General features: G+C 38.1%; 1 non-coding gene across 1 annotated transcript; it reads left to right on the forward strand.

Moving 5' to 3' along the window:
* Window positions 1–423: 423 nt before the first annotated feature.
* LOC127133212 (small nucleolar RNA R71) lies at window positions 424–530 on the forward strand. Its single transcript, XR_007807202.1, has one exon. It is a non-coding gene; the product is annotated as a small nucleolar RNA R71 (small nucleolar RNA).
* The last annotated feature ends 17,854 nt before the right edge of the window (window positions 531–18,384 follow it).

The raw sequence follows: 18,384 nt of genomic DNA on the forward strand, positions 1-18,384 counted from the left end.
TAGGTGTGCGAGTAGGGATTTCCTTGGGCATAATTCACTTGTTCTGCTTGGATTCCTGTTAGGAGTTGACAATCTGCAGGAGTGTGACCTTGGATTCCACAGACTTCGCAATTCTGAGTTACGGCAACCACGGTGGTTGGAGGTGATACATTCAAACTTTCAATTTTCTGGGCAAGGGCTTCCACTTTTGCATTAACATGATCAAGGCTACTTATCTCGTACATGCCACTTTTCGTTTGAGTTTTCTCTACCATTGCTCGGTCGCTTCCCCACTGATAATGGTTTTGGGCCATGCTTTTGATAAGTTGATAAGCATCGGCATAAGGTTTATCCATAAGTGCACCACCTGCTGCGGCGTCTATTGTTAACCTTGTGTTGTACAAGAGACCATTATAGAAGGTATGAATCACTAACCAGTCCTCTAAACCATGGTGTGGACAAAGTCTCATCATGTCTTTGTATCTTTCCCATGCTTCGAAAAGAGACTCGTTATCTTTCTGTTTAAATCCATTTATCTGGGCTCTCAACATAGCTGTTTTGCTCGGAGGAAAGTATCGGGCAAGGAAGACTTTCTTCAACTCATTCCATGTTGTGACTGAGTTGGAAGGAAGAGACTGAATCCATCTTCTAGCTTTATCTCTTAACGAGAAAGCAAAAAGACGAAGTCGAATTGCCTCTGAAGTGACACCATTAGCTTTAACAGTATCAGCGTATTGGACAAATACGGATAAATGAAGGTTTGGATCCTCGGTAGGATTTCCAGAGAATTGATTCTGTTGCACTGCCTGTAGCAGTGAAGGTTTAAGTTTGAAGTTGTTTGCTTCGATTGCGGGTGGAGCAATACTCGAATGCGGCTCATCTTGCGATGGAGCGACGTAATCTCGAAGAGCACGAGCTGGTTCTGCCATCTCGGGTATCGGTGAAGGAAGAAGATTTTTGCGATCAGGAATTTCGATAGGAGGGAGATTGTTTGCCGCACGATATTCCCGAATTCGCCGTAAGACTCGGAGATATAGTTCGATGTCGTTGATTCGTAAGTTAAACGGCTCGCCTTGTGAGCGAGTGTGTGGCATACAAATCAACGAAAAAAGAAGAAATAAAAATTGCCTTAGTCTCTACAGCGTAACAGAAGAGTTACGATATCGACTAAATAAAAGTCCCCGGCAACGGCGCCAAAAACTTGATCGCGACTTTATGAGTCGAATTGGGGTACAAACTGCAAGTGCACAGTTCTATCGCGTAGTTTTAAAAGATATCGATCCCACAGGGACTTATGAATCGATATACCGTTTTCTAAGGTTACTTCGTAAAGCTAAGGCGGATGTTACTTTGATGATTTGGGGGAAAAGTTAAAACTAAAATAAGATCTAGGTTAAATATCAATTAAGCGGATATCGGTATGTAGTTCGTCGTAATTAGGGAATCAAGTCTTCGTTGGTTTCTTGGTTTTAAAATAAATCTTTTCAGTGGACACCATTGATTAAAAGTCTTCTCTCAAACTCTCGCTCTGTTGAATAGACCATGACTTTTTATTAACGTAGCTGTCACTTATTAGTTAAGTCCAAAATCACTTTTTGAAAACAATAGAATCTATAGAAACTCTTTTTAAGAAAATACTAATCGTTTAAACACCCTCGTCTCAAACTCTCGCTCTGTTGACTTAGATTATATAATTAAATTCAAATGCTTAACTCTCGTTCTCACATTTAACTTTTAAAAATACTTTTTGAAAAAGGTTAGAATTTAATTAACTCTAAAAATTGCTTTCGCCCTGATCTAGAATTAATGTCCAATTTACACTGTCCAGTTAAAGACTCAAACTTTCGTTCTATTGATTTTAACTTCTTTAGTCTTTTACTTTCGTACAAAAACCCTTGGTATTAAACCTGTAAATTGAGACCATAAAAAGAGTGATTTTATTTTTAAACGTAATTAAGCCAACTTAGTTTTGATTCCTTCATTCCGCTTACTTTACATACCGATACCTAAATAAATTAGCCAGACATGCTAAACAGATCTAAACAATCATCATGCTTAAATAGAAACATCTCAGGCAAATAATGTAAATAAACAATAAAGCAGGGCATATATAAATTCAAACAATAATTAAAGAACCTGAATAATTAATAGAGTCTTGAACACTCCACCACAGACCGGTTGGATTTGTTCTTGAATTCTTCAATCGGACAGGAAAATAAAAGTGAAGGAAAAAAAACCTAGGGTCTAACGTAAGGTTAGATCCGATAAAAGATACACAATAGTTTCCGGTGTAGAAACTATTGTGTGAAAAATTAATTAAGTGTTGAAAGGTTGACTGGAAAAGAAAATAAAAATTGCAAAGAAAAATAAAAACTGTAAAAAGTAATGCTGTAAAGTATGCTTGCACGGCTGGAAGAGAAAAAGCACGAAGAAGAGAGAGAGAGAGCTTTAGGGTTGGAAGGAAGTGACTATTTATACTAGTTTACTCGTAACGGTTTCCAAAACTCCTTCCGTAAAAGTGGTCTTCACGTTTCCAAGGGTCAAGCGTAACAATAGGCTTCAACGTGCCTCTGTTGCGCTTCTGAAGCAAAAAATATAGGAGAATGGTGTGACGTCCGTCACACCATGTGTTACGCTCGTAACACAAGGCAGCAGGGCGTGACGCTCGTCACACCATGTGTGGCGCTCGTCACAGGCTCAGCGCTAGTACTTTTGGGTTGGGCTTGTGTTTGGGGAAATTGCTTCTCTTCATTTCTTTTTGCACCTCCTTTTCTTCCTTTTTCACTTGTGCTTCAAATAAGCTACCTGAGATAAATAGAAGGAAAAATACCAAGTAGTATCGAATAAAATGAAATAAATTGAAGTGAATAATAATATAATTTAATTAAATCGAGTCCAAAAATGTGATATTATTTCATGTTATCAGTACGGGGTATGCTCTTGGTGTTGTGGTTGGGTGTTTGGCATGTTAGGGTTGTAGGTTTGTGTGTTTGTGGATCGGAAATTTTGATGGATAAGGGGTTGTGAGTAATCGGTCTGACAATGTTGTTGGGGCGTAAAATATACATTGACCTCTCGAGTTATCATCTAACAAATCAGCATCCAAGAGGTCCATGCAAATTGAATTCGCATAGTTAGTTTTACCATTTACCGCCTTACCTTCGATAGGCAATCCTAATAACATGTATACGTCTTCTAACGTCACTGTACATTCACCGATTGAAAACCAAAATGTGTGTGTCTCGGGATGCTATCTTTCACATAATGCAAGAATAAATTTAGTATCCACCGACCAAGACACTATTTTTCTTATATGTCCAAAATCGGCGAGTTCGACATACTGTTGAATCATCGGGTTCATGTGTACAAACTTGTGGACCCGAGTTCGAAACCTAGAAACATTCTACAAAAGAAACAACAAAATATCTTACTTTATAAAAAATAAACAACAAAATAAGTATCGTTATAAAAAATTATTCTAGAAAAATAATACAAGAATTAAACGCTTACATAAGTTGTTATGTTTGAAACTATGCCTCTATGCGATTAACCATAGTGAGGAGAGACATCTTGTTGTAGTAAATATATGAAATAATGGTTGTTGTAGATGAAAGAGTTGTTGTTGCAGAGGAAGAAGTGATTGTTGGTGAGGGGAAAATGTGAGACTTGCATGGCTATTTATAATGAGGGACATGCAAAGACATGTAAAAGTTTGAATGCATGGATAAAAGTTCTTGCATGCTAGCGCCAAATGGTTTGGCTTACACATGCAAAATTAACATGCTAGTGCCATATGGAATGGCGCCTCCTAGGCTTTCATGCATGCATGGTCTTCACATAGCCTGGCGCCTGCATGGCTATCTGCATGCTAAGTTACGAGGTCTGCAAGACGGCACATGGACTGACGCCCATGTACAAGGATTACATGCTAGCGTCAATTGGAATGGCGCTAGGGCTTGCATGCATGCCACGTCACTTGTCTATTTAAGTGTCTTACCATTATATCCTACAATCAACACAAATTCATCCGCACCAAAAAAAGTTTATTCATCTGCACAAAAAATATTACAATGTCATCTGCACCAAAATATACTATCGATGCTCAGTGCAACGGTGAGACATATGAGTGTGATCTATACGAGTTTTGTTTTTGAAACACTGATATTATCCGACTTATGATCAAAGAGAAATTCAGATTTCTTGCATTTGAAAAAATGAATTGAATCCTGCATAGGATCTGGTCTTGTGTCACAAATCACGTATCAAAATCCATTTTTTTCGAGAATAGTCAATGTAAATTTTTCCCGCTAAAGGTACAGGACGATGAAGATGTTGAATATATGTTTGTTAGTCACGAACATTCTGGTTGCAACTCTATTGAGTTATATATTACTCTTCAACCAAGTATACCATCTCAGCAATCTCATATAGTTAATCAAGTTGAATCTGATGAATTTGATTTAGAAAACTCAGATGAAGTCAACCTTTAAGCAGAAACAGAAGTCAACATCGTTAATGAAGAAGAAGAAGAGACCGAGACACAGGTTGATCATATGTTGAACAACAACATTGAAGATGATGATCATCCAACGCCATTACTTCCAAGCCATGTATATAATCCGCCTCAACATATGACAAACATTGATCTGCATGACGATGAAACATCCAACAGTGTTTTTTATAAATCGTATCCACGATCAGAGGATGAATTAAAAGTGGGAGACATGTTCCTCACTAAAGAAGAATATGTGTGAGCTATCAAAAAATTTCACATGAATAACTCTGTTGATTTCATCATGAAACGTACTGATTCGAGAAGGTATGTCATTGAATATCGTAACATCCTTTGCAAGTTTCGGGTGGCTGTTCTCATAAGAAGAGAAGCGACTCTGAGAGACAACTTCTATAGACCCACCTCATAGTTGCATTGCAACTAATGTTGTACAAGATCACCGTAAATTAAGCGCTGCACTGATATGTCAAGAAATTTTGCCGCAGTGAAGATGAGTATAATAATATCTCATATCGTCACAAGATATAATTATACTTCATCTTACAAGAAGGCGTGGATTGCAAGGACAAAGGTTGTTGAACAAGTATTCGGCAACTGGAAGGATTCATACAAAGAATTGTCAAGGTTTTCATGGGCACTAAAAACATATGCACCAGGAACTGTTGCAATTATGGAGACATTGCCAGCATATCGTCACAAGATATAATTATACTTCATCTTACAAGAAGGCGTGGATTGCAAGGACAAAGGTTGTTGAACAAGTATTCGGCAACTGGGAGGATTCATACAAAGAATTGTCAAGGTTTTCATGGGCACTAAAAACATATGCACCAGGAACTGTTGCAATTATGGAGACATTGTCAGCATTTATGCCAGGCGGAACCTGTGTTGCTGGAAATAGAATCGTTCACTGCCTCTTTTGGGCGTTTGAACCGTGCATCAAAGATTTTGCATTCTGCAAACCTATTATTCAAATTGATGGAACATGGTTATACGGAAAATACAATGGTAATTTGCTTATGGCTGTTGCACAAGACGACAACAATAATGTCTTTCCCATTGCCTTTGCTCTGGTTGAAGGTGAAACCGTTGGTGGTTAGGGTTTCTTCCTTCGACATCTCAGAACACATGTCACACCACAAACCAATCTCTGTTTGATTTCAGATAGACATGCTGCCATTGAGAGTGCTTACAATAACCATGATAACAGATGGCATGATCCTTCTTCTACCCATGTCTATTACATTAGACATATCGCACAAAACTTCATGTGTGCAATCAAAGACAAGAACCTTTGCAAAAAAGTGGTGAATGCAGAGTATGCTCTAACTCAATTATCATTTCAACATTACCGTGACAAAATTAGATTGTCTAATGCAGATGCAGGAAGGTGGGTGGATAACATACTAGTAGAGCAATGGACAAAGGCATTTGACAGAGGTTGTCGATGGGGTCACATGACAACAACCCTTGTGGAATGCATGAATGACGTATTCAAAGGCATTAGAAATCTACCAATAACCGCATTGGTCAGAACAACCTATTTTAGGTTGCATCTACCTTCACAACTAGAGGTGAAAGATGGAGTGTAGTGTTAATGTCAGGTCAAATATTCAGTGAATGTTGTATGAAAGTGATGAAAGAGGAAAGTATCAAAGCTAGCACACACGCGGTTACAGTCTTTGACCGTCATAGGCAAAATTTCAGTGTACAGGAAACAATGGACCACAATCAGGGGAGGCCAAATTTATCATATGTTGTCAAAGTAAACAGAAGTGGGTGCGATTGTCGAAAGTTCTAGGCCTTCCGTATTCCTTGCTCCCATGTCATTACGGCATGCACACATACTCGCCAGGACGCTTACAGTCATTTATCTGATGTTTACAAGATCATTACCGTCATGAATGTGTATAACAAAAGCTTCTCAGTGCTACCAATGGAGGAATACTGGCCTCCATATGAAGGTGACATAGTTTGGCACAACGATGAGATGCGAAGAAAGAAAAAAGGACGGTCAAACAACACACGTATTAGAACAGAAATATATACGACTGATAAAATGATAAGATTATGTAGTATATGTCGTCAACCCGGACACAATAAGAACAAATCTCTCAATCTAGGAGCAACATCTGCATCATAATTTAGTACCTCCTTTCATTTTTTGTAACCTTGGATTTTTGTATACCATTAACTTTTTCTTACAACAAGGTGTTGAAAAGTATATCTTCGGCAAATATTTTTATATCGTATCCACAGAGATTAGTTGTTATTACCGCCGTTCTATAATCCAAATTGTTATAAGTTTAGAAAGTAACAAAGTTGTTTTGTTTGGAAAGTTATCTTTTTGAGTAAATGTCACTAAAAACAATAAAATGGTTTTAATCAAATGTAAAAGCTTGGCAAGATTGGAGTTCACTATTCCAAGTGCTTATGATTCCTTATGATAACTACATAGATTTCAGATTATTTATGATGTTCAAGTATCCTCTCAATGTCATTTATGTCTAAATGATATTGTGATAATCAATATATTGATCCTTAGACGATCTCTCCACCTAACTATCAATATAGAAATCTTTAATGATTGATACTAAAGAAGAGTAATGAATAAATCTATCTCTACAACTTATTCACTACTTGAAAATCTATTTTATGTCAAGACTTAAATAATCTCTTTCAACAACTACTCAAATCTGATTTTCAACTTAGGGCAAAAATAGTATTCAATACACCAACAATCTTTTATCATATATATATATATATATATATATATATATATATATATATATATATCAAATGGAATACATAAACAAATGAGAATAGCTACTACCTCCAATCTTGACAAAATGGGGTTTAGCTCCTCATCATCATTTTGAAAGCAAAATGCAATGGAAGAAAAACTTTGTTTTCTCTCTTACAAAATATATCTCAATGTGTGAATAATAATGAATAATTTAGAATAATGTGTTCTCCTATCCTAAAAGGGGTTGACATTTCCTTAATTGATCATTTTCATTCAAAGCAGAAAAGCTATCCCAAGGCAGACACCAAAATGGCAAAAACAGTTGGTCATGAAAAACAACACCCTTGGCCCAAAATCAGCTTGCTGGATTCGCAGCCTTCGCGGCGCGAACTGAAGCTATCTCAGTTTCCTTGCTTTGCAAGCTTCATCCCAAGAATCTTCCAAGTGGTATTCTTCCAAGTTAGGCTTCCCAATTTCATTCAACACTTCTTTAAATTTATGATTGTGCATTCCAAAGCTCTCTTGCCCAAAAATTCTACAAAACTAACAAATATGTGAAATAACTATTCAAAACAAAATAAATTGAACCTAATTGCATTTATACAAAATAGTGAGAATAAAAGTGTGTAATTACATCAAAACTTGGTAAAAAGGACCAATAAAATAATATAAAAAGTAGTACTAATTGGTCCCTAACAACTCTCCCCAACTTAGCATTTTATTTGTCCCTAAACAAAAGTTTCCACCCTCATAACCAAAGCAATGACACAAAAGATTGAACAAATATTTACCAAGGACATTCAAATGGTTCAAAAGTGTTTGGCAATTTCTCAATCCACCTATCTCAATTCTAGACAAATCATGAATAAGAGAAATGGTTGAGTGCAAAAATCATTTCAAGGAATTCAAGGCCATATATGTCAAAATTGAATCAAACTTACACACACATCATAATAATGATGAATAACATGAAGGATTACTTTCACTCATCCAAACAATTAAATCAACAACAACTCAAATCATGCGGTTATCACAACAACTACCAAATCATGTGGAAATTGAGAATCAAGAGGTCTTTCAAAGGTTGTAATGTGGCTTAGGTTACAAGAAAGGATATAATTAAGAGAATTCAACAAAGTTGCCTATCCTAAGGGAGCATTCCCAAACATTCAACTCTACACCATTTCCCTTCCTTTGATCCCTATCTTTTTCTTTTTCTTTTTCTTTTCACATCCACCAACCATGAGCATTTTCTTTGGTTTTTTTTTCTTTCTTTTCATTTTTCATTGCTCTATGGTGTCAAGGGTGATTTCTTTTTCTTGTTTCTTTTCATATTTTCACCATTTCATAAAAACTCACTTTTCCAAGTTTCTAATCAACTCTTCTTTCTTTACTCTCCCCAACTTTAGATTCCAAAACCAAATTTATTCAATAATGCTCCCTACTTAGACATAAGCAAAAGGAAAAATTTGCAAACAACTCGGTTTGAGGGTTCAATTGATACGAAAGAGATTAGGATTCATTTATTCCAAAATTTTCAATTGATTTTACAATGATCAATCAAATGAATCCTAAAATAAGCTCAAAGGGGTTTAACTAAGGATTACTCCTCACAAGGTTAGTTGATTCAAACTTTTTGGTCAAGTGGTTTTTCTCAACAAACAATGCCTCTATCATTTTCAAAATTTTCACACAAAAATAGATTGATGCATGATTTAGCATGATAAGAATGAGTTGAAATAATGCTCGGTTTCCCACATTTTAGTGTACAATGGAAAGCTTCCTCACAATTGGTTAAGTCCTATTTTGATTCAAAAATGACATATATTTCAATGAGTTTATGATATGGAATTTGCACACACCATCAAACTACTCATGTTAAGTCTAGAAAGCGATAAAGTGTACCTTGAAATACCGACACTAATTCTTATCATCACCACTCGAAGTGCCCTATGCTTCTTTCCTTGCGAACATTTCTTGGTTGCTTTAAGCTTGACTTAAGATTAAGAACAATTAAACAAAAAAATGTTGGTAAACCAATTTGATTGTAACACACTTAAATCTCAAAAAGTATTCATGCAATAATCAAAACAACTAATCAAACCAAAGTTTTTTTTGTGAACTAGAGCCACCCAAAAGTACATCAAAATTTTTCAAAAACAAAATAATACAAAGAAAACTCAAACTAAAACAAACTCCTCAAATTCAAAAAGCTCCTCAATCTTCCTCCTCTTGTCCGCCACCAACCGATCCAAGAACGTCTTCCATCTCATCACCATCACCATGGTTGGCACCACCTCCTGCACCCCCCATAAAAGTTGGCCTGCCCTCAGGCTAATTAGCATAAGCAACATATTCCGCCTGGGACGGAAATGTGCGGGCTTCAGGTGCCAAGAAAGTGTTTTGAAATTGTTGATGCATAGCGTCAAAGATGAATGATTGAGACCTCCTTGAGGCCTCAAAGCTCTCGCAGCAATAATTAGCAAATGCCATTTGGTCGAAAACTGGAGTGGTGCGGGGTCGAGGTCTGGATGACGAAGTCCCAGCTCCTTCGGTTCTATCCATTTGGCTTTGGCAGAACCTATTCAGATAGGCATCGTTAATCACACTAGTGATAGAGAAATGTACTTCATCCGGAATGGCAACATTCGCCCGACGGCAAAGTCCCATGATCAGGCCGGGGTATGCAAGCACACCTGCTTTACCACCAAATTTGGTTCCACTTATAACCATCTTCCTCATTTCTCCCGCTATGATTGATGCTACATCCACAGATTTTCCGATCATAATGTAGTACAGCAAACACCCTACATCCAGAGGGATCGTGGTGGTGTGGCTCCTTGGCCGAATATTGCTCAACAACAGCACCAGAAATGCCCTTGCTTCCAGATTTAGATTTTCCCTTTTCCAAGATTTCGGAAGTCCTTGATCATTTAGGTCAAATGATTTTCATTTAAGGCACATGGTAGCATTCACCGCTTGAAGATCCCACACATTAGCCAATTCCTGGGTACGATACTCGCACCGCTCTTTCTCTCCCAGGGTTAGAGGATTACCAAGATATGAGTTAATATCATCTCGGCCAAAAGAAATAATCCTGCCTCTTACCCTTGTTTGGTAGTTGAAAGCTACCCCCTCTTCTTGATGCATGGCATTTGCATAGAACTCTCGTACAATATCATAATTGATAGCCGCCTCGGGTTCACAAAGCTTGGTCCACCTTCGTCTCTCAAAATTTGAAACCACATTCCGATAAGTCCCACCCGGTAATAAACGGATGAACCTTTCCGGTTGGATGGTTCTCTTGATTAGGTTTTCGAAGCGTTCTTCGTGTTCGTCACTTGTGAACCGTCTTAAAGAACAAGGTTGAACGGAATCCGTGGTTTTGGTTCTCTTAGACATCTGCAATAAACATCAGAACAATCACACAACAAAACATAAACAGAGTTAGCAATCAATCAGCATAAAAACATGGCCCTGGAATTTCCCAGTTCGCGGCGCGAATGCCCGTTCGCGGTGCGAACCCTGCGAACCAGGAAATCTCCAGGAGTCTGCTAGGGTTCCAAAGATTTGAGGGTTTTTACTTTCAACAGTCAAAATCACAACTCTACTTAATCCTAATCTGAACCCACATTAGACATGCAAGGTTGTTTCAAGTGTCAATTTCAATTTTCTACAAAACCCTAACCTTACCTAAATGAGAACCCAAAAGGAATGGAGAGAACATGAAAAGAATTAGCATACCTTATTGAAGTGCACTTGAATCTTAGCTAATACTTGAGGATTTGGGAAGTGGGGAAGGAAATTCTTGAGTTTTGGGAAGTTTTTGGGAGTGGGAGTGAAAAAGAGGGAAAGTTGTTGTTTTGAAAATGAAATAGAATAAACAGGAAAAATAACCTAAATAGAACTTAAGTGGTTCTGCCACGCACCGTTCGCGGGGCGAACCTTGTTCGTGGCGCGAACTGAAGCTTTGCATTCAGTTTGTTGGGTGAACGATGGTCGCGGGGAGAACGGCAGAAAACAGAACCCAATTTCAAAGATTTTAATACAGCAGAAAATCAACACAGCAGAATTGAGAAAATGTAAAATGCAGACTTACAATGTTGGGTTGCCTCCCAACAAGCGCTTTGTTTAACGTCGTTTAGAGCTCGACGGTCCAATGATTAGCCCGGTCCGGATAGAGAAATGAAACACACATCCTGATTTACGTTGCCACTATGGTAGACTTTGAGTCTTTGGCCATTTACAGTCCAACTCTCTTATGACTTTGGATCCTCGATCACAATGGCCCCATAGTTGCGCACCTCTTTGACAACAAACGGTCCTGACCATTTTGACTTCAGCTTACCAGGGAATAATTTCAACCTTGAGTTGAAAAGCAATACCATTTGTCCAACATGAAACTCCTTATGACGGACCTTTCCATCATGGTATGCCTTTACCTTTTCCTTATACAGTTTATTCGAATGGTAAGCGTTGTTCCTTGATTCCTCCAATTCATGAAGTTGTCCTTTTCTTCTTTCTCCAGCTAAAGTAGAGTCAAAGTTCAAGAATTTAAGAGCCCATAATGCCCTATGCTCCATTTCCACTGGAAGATGACAAGTCTTCCCATACACCATTTGAAACGGAGTTAGCCCAATAGGTGCTTTGTAGGCGGTACGATACGCCCACAAAGCTTCATCCAGTTTTAAAGACCAATCTTTTCTTGAATTCGAGACTGTTTTCTCAAGGATCCGCTTGACTTCCCGGTTAGAAACCTCCGTTTGACCATTCGCTTGTGGGTGGTAGGGAGTGGTCACCTTGTGCTTTACACCATAATGTTGCAAAACTTTTTCTAGAGGTGTATTGCAAAAGTGTGATCCTCCATCACTTATCAACACCCTAGGCACACCAAAACGTGAAAATATGTTTTTCTTTAAAAATTTAATCACTGTTTTGGCATCGGCCTTAGGTGAAGCAATTGCTTCTACCCACTTCGAGACATAGTCAACGACCACTAGTATGTACTCATTTGAGAAAGAAGAGGGGAATGGGCCAACGAAATCAATACCCCAACAATCAAAAACTTCTACTTCTAGCATGTTGGTTAGAGGCATTTCGTCCCGTTTTCCTATTCCTCCACTCCGTTGGCATGTATCACAACTCTTCGCATGTTCATATGCATCTTTAAATAAAGATGGCCAATAAAAGCCCGATTGGAGTACTTTAGTGGCTGTTCTTAAACCGCTATAGTGACCTCCGTACGGAGAGTTGTGACAATGCCAAAGGATGTCTATTGACTCCTCAATTGTTACACACCTTCTCAAAATATTGTCTACACCCACTTTAAACAGATAAGGATCATCCCAAACATAATATTTTGCATCCGCCAAGAATTTCCATTTTTGATTACCAGTGAGGTCTTCCGGTGTTAAACCGGTTGCTTTGTAATTAGCAAAATTAGCAAACCAAGGCCTCACTTGAATCGCATACAGTTTTTCATCCGGAAATTCTTCTCTCACTTCCTCTTCTTTGTTGGTAATGTCTACATTGACCAAACGAGACAAATGATCCGCAACCAAATTTTCGGAACCTTTTTTATCCCGGATTTCCAAATCAAACTCTTACAGTAAGAGAATCCAACGAATTAGTCTTTGTTTGGAATCTGGCTTGGTTAGAAAATATTTGATCGCCGAGTGGTCAGTGTAGACTACAACTTTTGACCCTATCAAGTAAGCTCTAAACTTTTCCAATGCGTACACTATGGCTAGTAACTCTTTTTCAGTTGTCGCATAATTGACTTGTGCTTCATTTAACACTTTACTAGCATAGTGGATAGCATGAAAAACTTTATCTCTTCTTTGACCCAACACCGCACCAACCGCATAATCGCTTGCGTCACACATAAGTTCAAAATCAAGTTTCCAATTTGGTGTCACGATTATGGGTGCAGTGACTAACTTTTCTTTTAAATCAAGGAAAGCTTTAAGACATGACTCATCGAAAAGAAAATGCGTACCTTTATTGAGCAAGTTGCTCAATGGCTTTGCTATCTTTGAAAAATCTTTGATGAATCTCCGGTAGAAACCGGCATGCCCGAGAAAGCTCCTTATTCCTTTTATATTTGTTGGAGGTGGTAGTTTCTCGATAACTTCCACCTTAGCTTTGTCAACCTCTAATCCTTCGGAGGAGATCTTATGACCGAGTACAACACCTTCGGTGACCATGAAGTTGCATTTTTCCCAATTGAGCACTAAGTTGGTCTCCACGCATCTTTCCAAAACCACATCAAGGTGTTTTAAGCACAAATCAAAAGATGATCCGTACACGGAGAAATCATCCATGAACACCTCAATGCATTCTTCTATTAAGTCCGAGAATATAGCTTGCATACACCGTTGAAATGTGGCCAGTGCATTACATAACCCGAAAGGCATTCTTCGGTAAGCAAAGATGCCAAAAGGACATGTAAAAGCTGTCTTCTCATGATCCGCCGGATTGACCGAAATTTGGTTGTATCCCGAATACCCGTCCAAGAAATAGTAGAAATTTTTGCCGGCTAACCTTTCCAACATTTGGTCCATGAAAGGGAGTGGGAAGTGATCTTTCCTTGTAGCTTGGTTCAACCTTCTATAGTCAATACACATCCTCCACCCGGTTACCGTTCTTTTCGGAATTAACTCATTTTTATCATTCTTGATAACCGTCATGCCACCTTTCTTGGGAACTACTTGTACCGGACTCACCCATTCACTATCGGAGATAGGATAAATCATTTCGGCTTCCAAGAGTTTGACAACTTCTTTCCGAACTACTTCTTTCATCGATGGATTTAGCCGCCTTTGAGGTTGTGCAACGGGTTTGAAATTCTCTTCCATCATGATCTTATGCATACAATAGGCCGGACTAATACCCTTCAAGTCGGTTAACACCCACCCTATTGCACCTTCATTCTTTTTCAGCACTTGTATCAATTTGTATTCCTCTTTTATGGATAAGGTGTTGCTAATGATCACCGGCTTAGTACACTCGTCACCAAGGAACACATACTTCAAGTGTAAAGGTAGCATTTTCAACTCTAGTTTTGGTTCTTCCGTTTTCTTCGACGCATCCAAGTCTTCCTCTGTTTCTTCTTGATAAGTAAGCTCACCATAAGACTCTAACTCATGTAACATTGCTTCAATCTCTTTTTCTTCATTTTCGATCAACACATTGTATGCTCCGATGAGAGATCTTTCTAGAGGAGTAGAAATCTGAACTTGATTTGTGACCTCCACTACTTCCTCTTCGATTGCATCGATCCGGAAAGAATCATGCTTGTCATTTGGATGCTTCATGGCTTCAAAAAGATTAAAGGTCACCTCTTCATCTTGCACTCTCACCTTCATTAATCCATCATCAATGTCAATCATCATCCGGGCTGTTTTCATGAATGGCCTTCCAAGAATTAGAGGAACATCATGATCTTCATCCATCTCTACTATCACGAAATCTACCGGAAACAAGAATTTATCCACCTTCACTAACATGTCTTGAGCAATTCCGTATGGTGAAGTGGTAGATTTGTCAGCTAGTTGTAAAGTCATCCTTGTTGATTTGATCTCAACATTTCCCAATCTTTTAACAATGGATAGGGGGATTAGATTTATGCTAGATCCCAAGTCAATCAAACCATTACCAATGTATGTGCTTCCAATGGTCACCGGTAACACGATTCGGCCCGGATCGGATTCCTTCCTTGGGAGAGTCTTTTGAATGATGGCACTACAACGTGCATCAAGCAAGATGGTTTCGTCTTCCACGTGTCTCCTTTTCTTTGTAAGAATATCCTTCATGAACTTTGCGTACCGTGGCATTTTCTTTAATGCGTCGGCAAATGGAATATTGATTTGAAGTTGTTTGAATATGTCCATGAACCGTGCATAATGCCTAGCATTGTCCTTCCTCGATGGAGCATGTGGATAAGGTAGATGTTGGGTTGGAATGACGCTCACGTCTTTCTCTCCTTTCTTCTTCTTTCTTGGTTCGACATCCTTTTTCACCTCCAATTCAGTCTGCATATCAGTTGGCAAATCCTGCTCTTTTCGCGGCGCGAAGGGGGATCACGGCGCGAACTGCAAAGTTCCAGCCACTTTCTCCCTTCCACCAACCATATCCTCTTTTTCCAGCACCTCATCCCTGTCATTCTCTACTGTAATTTCCTCACTTTTTTCACTTGACAACTCTTTACCACTCCTCGTGACAATTGCTTTACAATGCTCTTTTGGATTGGTTTGAGTGTTAGCGGAAAAGGAAGATCCTGCGTTTTATTCTGACAGTTGCTTCGTAAGTTGACCTACTCGATTTTCCAATTCTTAATTGCTGCTTCGTTACTCTTCTGATTTTCCATGGAAGCTTGCATGAATTGTTGAAGTGTCCTCTAGCTTGGAAAATCAGAAGAGTAACGAAGCAGCAATTAAGGACTTTGTTACTCTTCTTAATTGTTGAAGTGTCCTCTAGCTTGGAAGCTTGGAATTCCCTCCTTGCGATTGTTGGCCTTGAGATTTTGGGTGTTGATAAGGACTTTGTTGCTGAAAATTTTGATTGTTGAACCTTGATGGTTGATAGCCTTGATTGTTTCTTGGTTGATAACCTTGATTATTAGGAGGTTGTCTTTGATAGCCTTGATTTTGATTGTTCACATAGCTCACTTCTTCTAGCGGAGGACAAAAACCATTAGGATGATCTCCTTGACATAATTCGTAACATGCTACTTGATGTCGAACTTGAGACCCTTGAATTTCCTTCATTTGTTGTGGAAGCTTGGCCATTTGTTGAGTAAGCAACTCCACTTGTTGAGAGAGTAGCTTGTTCTGAGCAAGAATGGCGTCATTGGTATTTAACTCAAGAACTCCCGGTTTACGTTGTGAAGGGCTACGGTCATGTTGACCTTGGTGATCATTGAGTGCCATCCGATCAATAATGACTCTAGCTTCTTCAACATTCTTTGACATAAGAGAACTACCCGCGGTAGCATCCAAAAGTGTCTTGTGAGTTGATTGGAGCCCATTTAGAATAATATGGATTTGAGTGAGCTCATTAAAACCATGACCCTTGCATTTTCTCAACATTGACTTGAATCTTTCGCAAGCCTCATTTAAAGACTCATTGCTTCCTTGAGTGAATACCGCAATAGCCGTTTTGGCTTCCATAAATCGGGATTGAGGGAAATATCGTTCTAAGAACTTTTCTTCTAGTAAATTCCAATTCGTTATTACTCTTGGTGCTTGGTCAAGGTACCACTCCTTTGCCTTTCCCACTAAGGAGTGTGGGAACATCCTTTTGAATAATGCCTCTTCACCCGTTTCATCAATTCCCGTAGAACCCGCAATCTCATAGAATTTGATGAGATGGGTATACGGATCTTCATGGTCCATTCCGGTGAATGGATTTGCATAGAGAAGTTGGAGGATTCCGATCTTCATCTCCGTATTTCTTCCTCCACGGGTAAATTGAGCATTTCTTCTTGGACTATTAGCGGAAATTTCGATACGATTGTCATCCGCCATGTTTCCTTCACAAGCCTTTACAACCACTTCTTCGATTTGAACAAGTGCGGAAGTAGATGCTTCTTCTCTCCGGTTCCTCTCTTCGGCTAGTTTCCTTCTCCTTCGTGTTTTGCTATTGAGCTTCCTAAGTGTTTTTTCAATTTCGGGATCGAATTGAAATTGCTCCTCGGTAGCTTTTTCTTGCATGCACTAGAATCTACAAAACTAACAAACCAAGTGAAACAAAAGAGGGATAGTAATAAAAGTAACAAAACTTAAAACAATGAATTATTGCAATGCTTGTAATATCGAACACCAATCCCCGACAACGACGCCAATTTGTTGAAAAGTATATCTTCGGCAAATATTTTTATATCGTATCCACAGAGATTGGTTGTTATTACCGCCGTTCTATAATCCAAATTGTTATAAGTTTAGAAAGTAACAAAGTTGTTTTGTTTGGAAAGTTATCTTTTTGAGTAAATGTCACTAAAAACAATAAAATGCTTTTAATCAAATGTAAAAGCTTGGCAAGATTGGAGTTCACTATTCCAAGTGCTTATGATTCCTTATGATAACTACATAGATTTCAGATTATTGATGATGTTCAAGTATCCTCTCAATGTCATTTATGTCTAAATGATATTGTGATAATCACTATATTGATCCTTAGACGATCTCTCCACCTAACTATCAATATAGCAATCTTTAATGATTGATACCAAAGAAGAGTAATGAATAAATTTATCTCTACAACTTATTCACTACTTGAAAATCTATTTTATGTCAAGACTTAAATAATCTCTTTCAACAACTACTCAAATCTGATTTTCAACTTAGGCCAAAAACAGTATTCAATACATCAACAATCTTTTATCATATATATATATATATATATATATATATATATATATATATATATATATATCAAATGGAATACATAAACAAATGAGAATAGCTACTACCTCCAATCTTGACAAAATGGGGTTTAGCTCCTCATCATCATTTTGAAAGCAAAATGCAATGGAAGAAAAACTTTGTTTTCTCTCTTACAGAATATATCTCAATGTGTGAATAATAATGAATAATTTAGAATAATGTGTTCTCTTATCCTAAAAGGGGTTGACATTTCCTTAATTGATCATTTTCATCCAAAGCAGAAAAGCTATCCCAAGGCAGACACAAAAATGGCAAAAACAACTGGTCATGAAAAATAGCACCCTTGGCCCAAAATCAGCTTGCTGGATTCGCAGCCTTCACGGCGCGAACTGAAGCTATCTCAGCTTCCTTGCTTTGCAAGCTCCATCCCAAGAATCTTCCAAGTGGTATTCTTCCAAGTTAGGCTTCCCAATTGCATTCAACACTTTTTTAAATTTATGATTGTGCATTCCAAAGCTCTCTTGCCCAAAAATTCTACAAAACTAACAAATATGTGAAATAACTATTCAAAACAAAATAAATTGAACCTAATTGCATTTATAAAAAATAGTGAGAATAAAAGCGTGTAATTACATCAAAACTTGGTAAAAGGGACCAATAAAATGATATAAAAGGTAGTACTAATTGGTCCCTAACACAAGGTTAATAGCAAACATCACTACAACATAAGCACGTTTAAAACAGAAGAAGTCAAAATAAAC

Source organism: Lathyrus oleraceus, chromosome 3 (assembly GCF_024323335.1).
Source record: "Lathyrus oleraceus cultivar Zhongwan6 chromosome 3, CAAS_Psat_ZW6_1.0, whole genome shotgun sequence".
In the NCBI taxonomy this organism is placed as follows: domain Eukaryota; kingdom Viridiplantae; phylum Streptophyta; class Magnoliopsida; order Fabales; family Fabaceae; genus Lathyrus; species Lathyrus oleraceus.